Source organism: Humulus lupulus, chromosome X (genome assembly GCF_963169125.1).
Source record: "Humulus lupulus chromosome X, drHumLupu1.1, whole genome shotgun sequence".
NCBI classification, from domain to species: Eukaryota; Viridiplantae; Streptophyta; class Magnoliopsida; order Rosales; family Cannabaceae; genus Humulus; species Humulus lupulus.
In genome coordinates, this window is record NC_084802.1 from 127,102,574 (window position 1) to 127,114,257 (window position 11,684).

Below are 11,684 nucleotides of genomic sequence, written 5' to 3' on the forward strand. Positions count from 1 at the left end.
GTTTGAGTGTTCTTGAGCTTATGGGTTCAAAGATTGAAATGTTGTTTTGATGAGTTTTTAGACTAGATTTCTGCTGGGTTTTGCTGCTGGAAGCATGTTAGAGAGTTGTGATAATTGAATTGTGTTATTGGGATGGTTTAGGGTGGATTTGGGGGAGGTTTGAATGTTAAAAATTGTGGTTTTTCTGGGTTCGTGGGGCTGGGCCGCGGCTCTGTTCCAGAGTGTCACGGCCCTTCGGAGCAAGGAAGAGCCAGGAAGGCTCTGAGATAAGGGAGCGCCGCGGTGCCACAGGGGCAGGGTCGCAGCACGTGTCCGTGTTCAGGGAGACCTAGCCTCTTTTTGAGGGTCGGGCCGCGGCATGGGTTTTGAGGGTCGCGGCCCTTAAGGGCATTCTTGGACTTTTGGAGTTTTTAAGCGTGGGAACCTAACCTAGGGTGCTAGGGATCGATTCCACTACCTTGTTTGGTGGAATTCGATGTCCCGGAGGCTAGAATGCTATCTGGAAATCCTTTTACAATTATTGATGGAATCCTTTATCATGGTTGTGACTAGGTGTACGCTTGGGCTCGGGGCAGGATCGTGCTCGGGGGTCGTCTCTCCTAACTAAAACACTTGGAATTAAAGGTAACACTACAAGAAAAAACAGTATTCATAACACTTAAAAAGTGCTATCTGGGACTATTGATAACACTTCTGAAAATGCTAACGTAGCCCCTGTTATTAAAAGTCCAGTCTTTTCTATAACATTTTTTTAATGTTATGTTCGGTGTTATCTTAAACTATTCAATAACACATTTTTAGGTGCTATAATATTCAAATAATAACATTTAGATAGAGTTTTTGATTATAAATTTGAAGTTTAATCTTGTATTTTTTTCATAACACTTTTCAACTGTTACATTTGATTATTTTGATAACATTTTTAGTTTGTTATATTATATAAACCATAACGATTTTTTACGCTTATAATATGCTTTTAAATCATAACATATAGTAATAAAATTTTAAATTTTATTTTGATAAGTATACTTATATGGTTTTTTTTTAATTAAAAGATTTTCATTATTGTATTTTGATAAAAAAATTCAAAATTAATCATAAAATGTAATTCTCAATAGATTGATAAACTATAAGTATTACATTAAACAATAACTAATTCAAACCATGAATGTGTCTACTTCATGAGATCTTAGTTCTAACTTAAGTTTGAAAACATAACATAATAAAGTTTTATAATCTTGAACAATTTTTACTTCAAAAATGAAAAATAGAAACATTACAAGATACACAAAAGTAAACCAAACTTGCTCCATCCTTCAACTCATCATCCTTTGTGCACTTGTCTTTGTTGTGAGTCCATTTGCTTAGCTACAACAAAATTTAAATAATTAATGCTTCAACTTAAAGTTATAGTAAACTGAAATAGTACATAAAAAAAGTTAATTACCTAATTATAACTTTATTTTGCATCTATCTTGTGTCTAATCCTAGTGTGGTGTGTAACTTCAGTTCATTATATGCTGCATAGTATTGAGGATATCTCCCCTGAGGTCCCCCGAAGGCTTCTTGCCATGTGTCAATTAGGATTAGTATCTTTTCCCTCACATTCAAGTCTGGCTGCAGAATTTAAACAATTGCATCGGACAAGTTAGATTTACTAAGAATGCATAGGAGAGATTCACAGTGAAAGGACAAGTTAAAATGGCATAGGAGTTCAATATCTTCCCCAATTTAGTTGAAGCAACTGCTTATGAGCAAATAAAAAAAAAAGGCCAGTTAATGAGAACACAAAACAGTAGCACCACCAAATTGCATTATTTAACTTTTTTATTTCTGTATTAGTAATTTATTTCCCTTTTGTAGAATAAATAAAAGAGATCATGTTGGACTTCACATTAATCAATATCTGAAACCAAAGTTAAAAATAATCACCTCAATTAAAGTAAGTCCAAATGGCTCAATGAAGGCTGGATTTATGAAAACACCCTACCAAAACAGAGATACTCAAATCAGGTTGAAAAACATACCTCCTAGATAAAAGAAGTGATAGAATTCAGGGACACACGTCACACATATCCTACTCCAGGCACACGAACAAGCCCTAAACTAGGACCAAGTCCAATAATCCATGCCATTGAAATCTTATTATGCATCTCAATCTCGTAGTATCTCAGGGTACCATAATGCCATATATACATGATGGCGAAGAATACTGCTGATATCACGAGAGGAACCCACCCGCCTTGATTAACCTTGAGGACTACAGCGGAGAAGTGCGTGCACTCCACTGCTAATGATAAGACAGTGAAGATCAAGACAAGAATCCAATGGCAACACCACACTAGTATCATCACTAAAATCATGAGAAAGGTTGTCACCAACATGACTATTACAACAGCTGTCCCTTTTGTAAAATGCAGAATTCAAATTACTGAAGTCAGTCCCTACGTTTTTCAGGAAAATCAAAATGTTAGCATGGCTCTCACGTACAAAAACAAAATGTCAAAATTAAGATTACTACGATGTGCATGTATATACTGCTGCCCTGTCTGAATTAGATTTTCCAAAAAGTTATGTTCTAATCACTTCACTGGATACAGCTTGGGGAAGTAGATTCTAATGCAAGTCAATAAGAGATGTTGAAAAAAAAAACAATTTGAGATGTCAGGGACAATAACTTTTATTTGGGCCCACCTAGGAACATACTGCCTTTTGAGAGAAGAGAAAAGGCTGACCCAAAAATCCATGCAAAAGTGAGAACATCAATATTTGTCAAGTGATGAGATAAAAATGGTATGATGAGGAAGAGAATCTTAAAGAAAAAGAAAATTTTAAACAAACAAATAATGACCCTTTGAATGACTCTTTACCCTGTCAATGTGGTGCAACTAATGCACAAGCACAGCATTCATGTTATGTGACCAGTCCGCCACCAAGGGAAAAAAAATAAGGCTAAGGAGAACACTAAATCTTAATGGACTTTTAGAGAATCATTTTGTTTATGCTACCGCTTTTACTAAAAGGTATATACAAATGTCTCCATGATTATATGTACATATAAATCATAAGCTTACGCTACATGTGGATCTACAAATATATGCACAATACCCATTGGTATGAAATCACCATCCAAACGCTAATACTATAAATAGATTAAGACTATTAGGAGGGTATATTTTATGCTGTGATGGGAAAATGACACAAGGAATCAGTTAAACTTATATGCTGCTTTCCTAGTAGAGATATGTTGTCCCATGGATAATGGATCAACATATTTCACAATTCATCATATAAAAGACTTACCAGAGGCATTTCCAATTTGGTTTTGATTTTTGAACCCAGCTGTCACAGCAATGCAAAGAATCATAAGGATCCAATTTACATCTGGAATATAAACCTGATTCAGGAACCTTTTAGATATATGCACAACTTTGACTCTTGGAAAACAGCCAAGAGCAAGAGCCTGCTTGATCAATGAGAAAGTTGCAGATATGGTGGCCTGACTTGCAACCATAGCAGCTGCAGTTGCAATAACAAACACTGGCCAATATATGCAATCTGCAAAACCAATAATGAAATAATCTTTATAAGCACGCTGACTAGTACAAACCTACAATACTATAAATTCTCTTCCTTCTTTTTCCTTTTTGCTTTGTTTTTTTCTTTCTAGAAACACACACACACACACACTTCCCAACACCCAACTCAATCATTTTTTTGATCAATATTAGTGGATAACATAGAATTTAATTTTTTTTGACAATGAAAAGGAAATCAATTTTATGGTTGTTGAATAAAATGTTGTTGGCAAGTAGACCGCCCATTTTTCACCTTTACCACTATTCTAGAGATTAAAGGCTGCGAGAACCAAAATTTAAATATTGAGAAACTAACTTCAATGAGCAATGACCTATGATAAGTACTCTTCGTGTTGTGACGAACACAAGAAGAAAGATTTTATTAAATGCCTCTAAAGAAAGTACGATAAGAGTCTGTACTAATATTGCATGATAAAACACGAAATTGCAGAACCTAGACTTCCTGTTCTTTAATTTTAAAAATTAAAAGTAAAATGAACCTGGAATAGAATGATAGAAGGCACCAACTATGTGATCTGAATTGTTCATAAGGTATGCTGCTTGTCCAGAGTAGGCTAAAAGAAGGCAAGGAAATACAACTACAGTAAATGCAATTTGTATAGATGAAACTGGAAAGTGGGATAGGTCAGCAAAAAGAGCTTCGGTTCCTGTGTATTGTACAGAATAAACAGTCAGGATTTTTTATTTTAGTTTCATGGACCAAAATTAGGTTTGGAAAGGAGAAACACATCAACTGCAAGAAACTTTAGTTTACCTGTTATACTAAGCATAATGCCTCCTAGAGAAGTCCAACCATCTCTCTTTCCCCTTTTAAAATACCGGTATATGTACACAAGTGAAAAAGCTTTCAAAACGCTGTTATCATACTTCCATATGTTGTATATGCCAATTCCTCCAATTAAGAGAAACCAAAGAAGCACAATTGGAGCAAAAATCCAACCAACTTTATGGTTTGTTGAATGGATCGGATTGGGTTAGATTGCAGTGAGATATACTTAGCATTATTTTATGTTAAAGGTAGTAATGGATTTGATAAAATATTGTGTAACGACACCATATATCATATTTTTTCCTAAAGGAACAAAACTAAAAGAATAATCACAAGTTGAAATGAAATTTCATATATGCATCTAAGCATTCTACAGCAAGTTTAAGCACCTGTATGAAATTCTTCTGGCAGCGTGTCAAAGTAGTTCTTAAATCTTGAATTATTATTGTACTTCTCCTTCATGCTCCACAGCAACAGCATTGTCTCAGAGGACATTTCGTTCCTCTTTTCTAATATTTTAACTAACGAAGTTAATATGCAGAGATGTGATAATTACAATTTGGTAGTTTGATATTGAAGAGGTAGGGATCTCCAAAGCAGTATCTCCAGCTTTCAGATCTTCTCTTGCTATGGCTCCTCTTTCCGCTCCTTCTACGTCTACATTGATGAATGAGACATAAGAAAACATGATATTGTTCCCAGTAACCTTCCCTTATGTACAAACTTGGCCACTTATATAAGATAGAAAATTTTTGCAGCCAAAGATTGACTCTTTATAAACCTTCCCTTTTCCCAAATGAACCACAATCCACAAAAGACACAATTGCAAAAACTCTTTATACCTGATTAACAAAGACCTTATATGAGAGAGAGGGAGAGAGGGGTAAATCCTTACAGGCAATCTGTAACCTTGATTTCATGCCATTGTCTTCACCCCATTGTACCAAGCACTTTTCTTTGTCACAGCTGTGGTCTTCTACAATCACAGACTTGATACTATTCGCATCCGAACAGTTACCAATCATATCAACAACAGCATTACGTAATTCTTGCAGGATATTCTTTTGTATTTGTGTCTGACCATCAAGTGAATTCTCAACAACCCGAAGGATTGAATTCAAAGCAACTACCTCATTTCTGGTACTGTAAAAGTCAACTGTTGAGCTTGTGTCATCTTCCCAAAAATAAAGCTCTACCTATACCACAGTTAGCCCATAATTTCATCATTAGATGCTAAGTATTGCAGCAAACTAAAAGAATCTCAGAAAGGGCCCCAAGTCATCTTGAGCTGCTATAACCCAAGGATATAAATAATGCAAGTTTCTCCTTGTTTGGCATTATTATTTGTTGGATACCCCATGATTGAAAACGATTAAGTAAAAATATCAGACCAGTAGACCAGTAAAAATATCAGGTTTTAAACTTCTTTTCTACCTTTAATATATTCCACACTCTTTTTTGATGGTTGAATGCTAAACAAAATGGCTAGGACAATAACAGCAACAAGTACAACTATGTCTGACACGGAAACAAAATAAATTTCAGAATTGGAAAAGATAGAATTGCACCAAATAATAGAAAATATTCAAACTCGGATGAATGTAGATACCATTACTTATCATGGGGTGGCCAACATTAATCCCACCAATAGCTGACAACACTGCAAAAGAACATTACAATTAAGTATCTCATAAACATTACATTTTTTTAATCGAAAAAGTATCTTCTAATTGAACCAAGAAAGTTTGACTTGTTTGAAAGGGTAGGAAGGAGATCATCAACAAGTATAGTCAAGTGAAACGCTTTGAAAGGTGGCCTATGGCATAGTGTATGTATATGGGGCAGAATGGGCATGGCTATACAAATTGTCACTCTTGTGGTCCTTGAAAAGCTGTATGGTATATATGGCAGATTTAATAACAAAGGAGCTTTCAGGGAAAAAGTAAAAGGCAGCAAGCTGACAGCTGGTACTATGATTGGACAACAATTTTATATCAATTTCTTTTTATAAATTTTGGTCAAGAGACAAAAATATTAGAAGGAATTAAGTGAAGGTATCCTTAAACAGTTATTAAAATGGGTTTCTGCTCTCTCCTGAAGAGAATCAGAACAAAGAAATATAGACCTGAAATGGCTGGAGTCAAAATTCCATCCCCAATTACCATACAAGAGCCAATAAGGACAAGAATAAGCATTGTGTTCTTCATAAATGCATATCCCTCCAACCACCTCTTGGTTCTTGCGGCAAATGAGTGTTCACTAAATGTAGAACGACTATATGTTGTAAGTTCCAAATCACTTCGGTCTTGATTAGGAATAGTTCTCAATTTTGCATGTCGGCAGAGTAATGAATAGATAGCAAAAGTTCCGCCTGCATAACGAGTAAGTTGCTATGTAATTGATTATCAAACAAGCAGATGATATCAAAGGGGCATAATATTCGGGGAAAAAAACAAACAGAGAGCATACCTGTCTTACAAGGAATATCTATGTTTATAGAATTGTTAATAATTTGATAAAGTAAATCTAAACTTTTGTAGAAGCCAAAGACTGACACATTGAAAAATTGCAGAAGAAACTAATCCAAGATCTAATTATCTTGCCTTGGTAGCAATATTACATATAGAACAGAAATAATTATTTCTAATGAACAAACTTACAAGAAAACCTTGTTCTTAATTTATCCAAACAAGTTCATCAAATTAGACCTCTTAAAAAATTCTCTTATTCCTTTCCAACCAAATTTCCCATAAATAACAAAAACAGACCAATTCCATGAAACTAGAAATTTGTATATCCACGAAACACAAATTCATACAACATCCCTTTCATATTTTTATTTTTTCAAGAAAACTCTCCCATTAATCAATTTCCATAAGCAGAGATGACCTGTTCATAAAGCCCCTTTCCACATTAAAAATAATTTTAAAAAATTCAAATTTCAGAAATACATGAGAAAATCTACAGTAATACAACCTACCACCTTTTTACAGATTAAAAATAATTAAAAAAATTCAAATGGCTTCAAAAGTACAAGAGAAAATATACAGTAATACTATCCAGACCATTGCATATTAAATGACATAAACACTCAATAGTAATGCATTCTAACTGGAAATTTAATCAACCATAATTTAAACGACAGAAACAGGGAATTTAATTTTGTTGCTGAATATTTTGGCAAGTTTTTACATTGGGGAATCCTTTCTAGATAAAAAATTGTTGGACATGTGAAAATTCTGGGCTTTTTATCCTTGTAAATCTTAGTCTGACATTAATATTCTTTAGCAATCTCCTTATTTTTATTAGCATTTTAATACCATCCATTCCAATCAGAGTTGACGCTTTTGTTCGACTAGTTTATTATAAGACTAGTACTTGTGAACTAGTTTGCATTTAACCCTCTCACCTTTGTGGTGTGTTTTGTATAAACATAACTGAAACATTGGATCATCTGTTCAGCATTGCAGCAAAGCTAGATCATTATGATGTGAATTCTTGAATGAAGTTGATTATGTTGGGTATTACCTAAAATATGTGAGACAGTATAGATGGAGAACCTATATGTTTTTGGTAAAAGCGAGATCGTGGCTGTAATGTGGAACAATGTGATGATGCATCTTTTGAGGTCATCAAAGATATGATATCATTGTAGAAAAGGATTAGGTTATCAACTTACCATTGAGCTTCAGTAAATGAAATTCAAGGATTTTCTCCTTTCTCTAATTACTCTTACTTGGACTAATATTTTTTTTTAGTGGTGTTAGCTTTGTTTGGTTTCTTTAAATAGAGTTTAAGTTATTTCGATTTCTTGTATTTAAAGATACTACATCACATTCTTGTAACTATAAATACATAATTTTTTGAAATTTAATGAAAGTTTTGTTTCTTATAAAATACCATAAAATACATAAACAACATCTAGATTATCATATTTCTTCTCTGAAACATAAATACTTAAATCCCTGTTTCTTTGTATCTTCATTTTTCAATCATGCTATTCATAAATAATCCCTGTTTCTTTGTATCTTCATTTTTCAATTTATTTTAACAATAAATATATAAAATTTATATGCAAGCATTAGAAGATTAACTTCGGCAAATCAACTTTCCAGGTTGAGAACACTTTACCTTGACCATTATCATTTGCTCTACAAACAATTAGCACCTACTTGAGAAGCGGAATAAGAGTAAGCGAGTATATTATCAAAGATAAAGCTCCAATCAAATCTTCTGGGTCTTTAATTCCATCAGGGAAAGTGTTGTAGAAAACATACAACGGAGATGTGCTTAAATCTCCATATACCACTCCAAGGCTCTGGAATGCAAGTTGCAGAAGCATTACTGCTGAAAGCTTCTAGACAAGACAGAACAAAACCAAATCAACAATGGAACTAAATACGTAGCATCACATGCTAAATTTCTATAAATTTTTGTTTACTCTCATGGCTAGTAGCTGGCCATTTTTAATGCATCGCACAAGCAAATTAAAGTAGAACATACAAATCAACAATAAAATTTTGAGAGAAGCGTATTTCTACATTCTTTCTATGAAGTAAGATGTGCACAAATAACGTCTAGCTCAGAAGTGAAAAATACAGAAGTATCAGTGCTAATATTTTCTAAACAAAACAAAAGCAATTCATGAAAGGAACCATGCAACTATCATAATATGCTCAATTTCATCAAATTCATTAATCTCATTGCCCGCCATTTTCAGAATACATCCCACAGGAAATTAAAATAGGGCCTAGAGAATTGTAATCTACCCTGAGCACAAGCATACAACTATATTGCAGCAATCCCTTCTATATCGGTAATATCCATTTTGACGATTTCCCATATTGTGAGAAAAATCCAAAGCTTTTGAAGTAAACATTTTGCCAGGTATCATGAGTTTGACTTTGATAGGTATTTCAAAAGGATGAAAGACTAAGAGAAAGAGATCTCCAAGAACAAGAAACAAGTATACCTTTTCTGTGTACATGTTTTTAAGCTTTCTAGCCTCTTCGTCCATGGGTTGATCAAGCTTCTGATCTATAGTCCACACAGTATCATTTCTATCAGGACCTTGATCAGTCGTCATATTTGTAGCCATTTTCAACTTGATCATTCAAACTATTCCTTAGAGTTCAACCAATTCACCTCTAAGTTTTTTTCTTCATCAATACTTCGGTTGTGCCATCAGCTTTCTACATATATTGAAAGCCATAAAACTCAACAAGTTCAAATCAATAGGGTTAAAGGAACAGCTTTGAGCTAAATGTTAACCTATAAAAAAATTATATGGAGATTTTCCTTGTTCAACATACAGACCAAGGTAAATTACAGATAAAAGGATTGATAATGTAAATATTGGACAAAAATAATCAACCATACCTTTAGAAATTGTAAATACTCGTGATGGTCAATAAATGATAAAGACATGGAATTTACTAGCATTCAATAAGCTTGAATAAAGGTAACACCATAAATTGGCTGATCAAGCAAATAAAGAATAAATCTAAAGGAATTAAGGAATGGAAAGCATCAAGATGCCAAATATGAAAATTTCTCAGCTCCAAAATTAAAATGAAATTACTTTCACCTATAAAAAAATTCCTCACATTTTTTGAAAAGCTAAACCAAATCTTGGAACCTTTTAAGAACCCCCAAGACCTCTTGGTCCAATTTCAAAAAAACTCAACCAAAAAAAAAAACTGAAGAGCTTAAAAATGCAGTGACGCTGTAAAGAAAGGAAAGAAAAAAAATGTAACCTGAACAGTGAAATTCCCAAATGGGTTTCACCTAAAGCTATACATAACACATCAGAGCACAAAAGATCAAGAAAACACAATAAAGAAGATGGAAAAAAAATGAAAGCCCAGTAAAGAAATTGACATACCCATGAAGAAAAAAGGCGAGGAAGTGAAAACCCAGATCCTGAAAGAATGGTTCTTAGGGTTTTTCATAATTTTAGACGACATAGAAGAATAAATAGTGAAGTTTGAATAAAAGGGTTGTTGAGCGATGCTCTGCTTGGTTGTGTAGACGGAAAAAAAAAAGAGAAAGAAAGAGAAGCTGAGAAGCATGAAAGAGAAGCTGAGAAGCAAAGAAAGAGACTAGGAAACCAGAAAGAAAGAGAAGCAAAGAGACGAAAGAAAGAGAGGCAAAGAAACGAAACCAGAAATTAGGGATTCAATGGAGGCTTAGGGGTTCGGAGGCTGAGACTAGTTTACTGTGTGCTTCCGTGTCTCTTATTTTCATTTGGCGCCTAGTTATATATTTCATATGGCACCAAATGAAATTTCACATATTCGGTCGTGTATTTTTTTAATTGCTTATTAATAGCACTTTTAAATAAGTGTTATTTTTTAATGTAATATATACTAAAAATTGTTGTAGTGTAAGAAAACTGCACTTGTATATGTGGATAGGATGGGACTAAGTGTTCCCTATATTTGTATGCATTGCTATGTGACTGTGATAAACCATGTGAGTATGTTGGGACTAAGACTTCCCTATAACTGTATGAATGTCATGAGGTGGTATTATGCCACTGGGACATGTGATAAACGACCTAAGGGTGCTGAAAACAATACTTGCGTACAGGGCGCGGCTCGACCCCTGGTAGCTGAGGATAACTTAATAATCACTGAGCTCGGTTAAGCTGGCCAGAGTCAGTGGGTATAACACTGGGCTTGGCCTAAGTGAGCCATAGACAGTGGATTAAATAGAGGGTGCGGCCTACGGGCATTAACCCTAGTTGTTGCTTGACATGTATTCTATTGTTAATTGTTGTGTATGGTGTGATGAATATCTGAAGCTAGATCATTGGTTATTGACTAGTGTACTGCATTGAATGTATGTTATGGCTTGCTGGGTGATTGATTAATGCCTTGTAAATTATTTGGTTATGCTCTGTGAATTGCTTAGCTGTTAATACTGGTTATGCTATGATATTATGTTTTCTTGCTGGGCCTTAGCTCACGGGTGCTACGTGGTGCAGGTAAAGGCAAGGGTAAGATGGTTCAACCATGGGTTGGAGAGATCTGGGGGCAAGGTGTACATTGTTAGCTGCTCGGCCACCACGGTCGAGGGTTTGTACAAGGACAGGAACCTAAAACCTGTATTTTTCCATTAGAGTGGCTTGATTATTTATAGATTTGGAAATTCTGTAATTACGTTATTTAAACCTTGATTTGGGATCCCATGTACCAAACATATATTTTAATAAAAATTATTCGTTTAGATCCAAAATATTTCAAACCTAATATGTTTATGTCGTTAAACTCACATTTTTATTTAAATGACTGGATTAGCAAGTCTTGCACTAT

General features: G+C 34.3%; 1 pseudogene; it reads right to left on the reverse strand.

Annotated features, from left to right (window-relative positions):
- Positions 1-1,470: 1,470 nt before the first annotated feature.
- LOC133806243 (potassium transporter 10-like) lies at positions 1,471-9,466 on the reverse strand (annotated as a pseudogene).
- Positions 9,467-11,684: the final 2,218 nt, after the last annotated feature.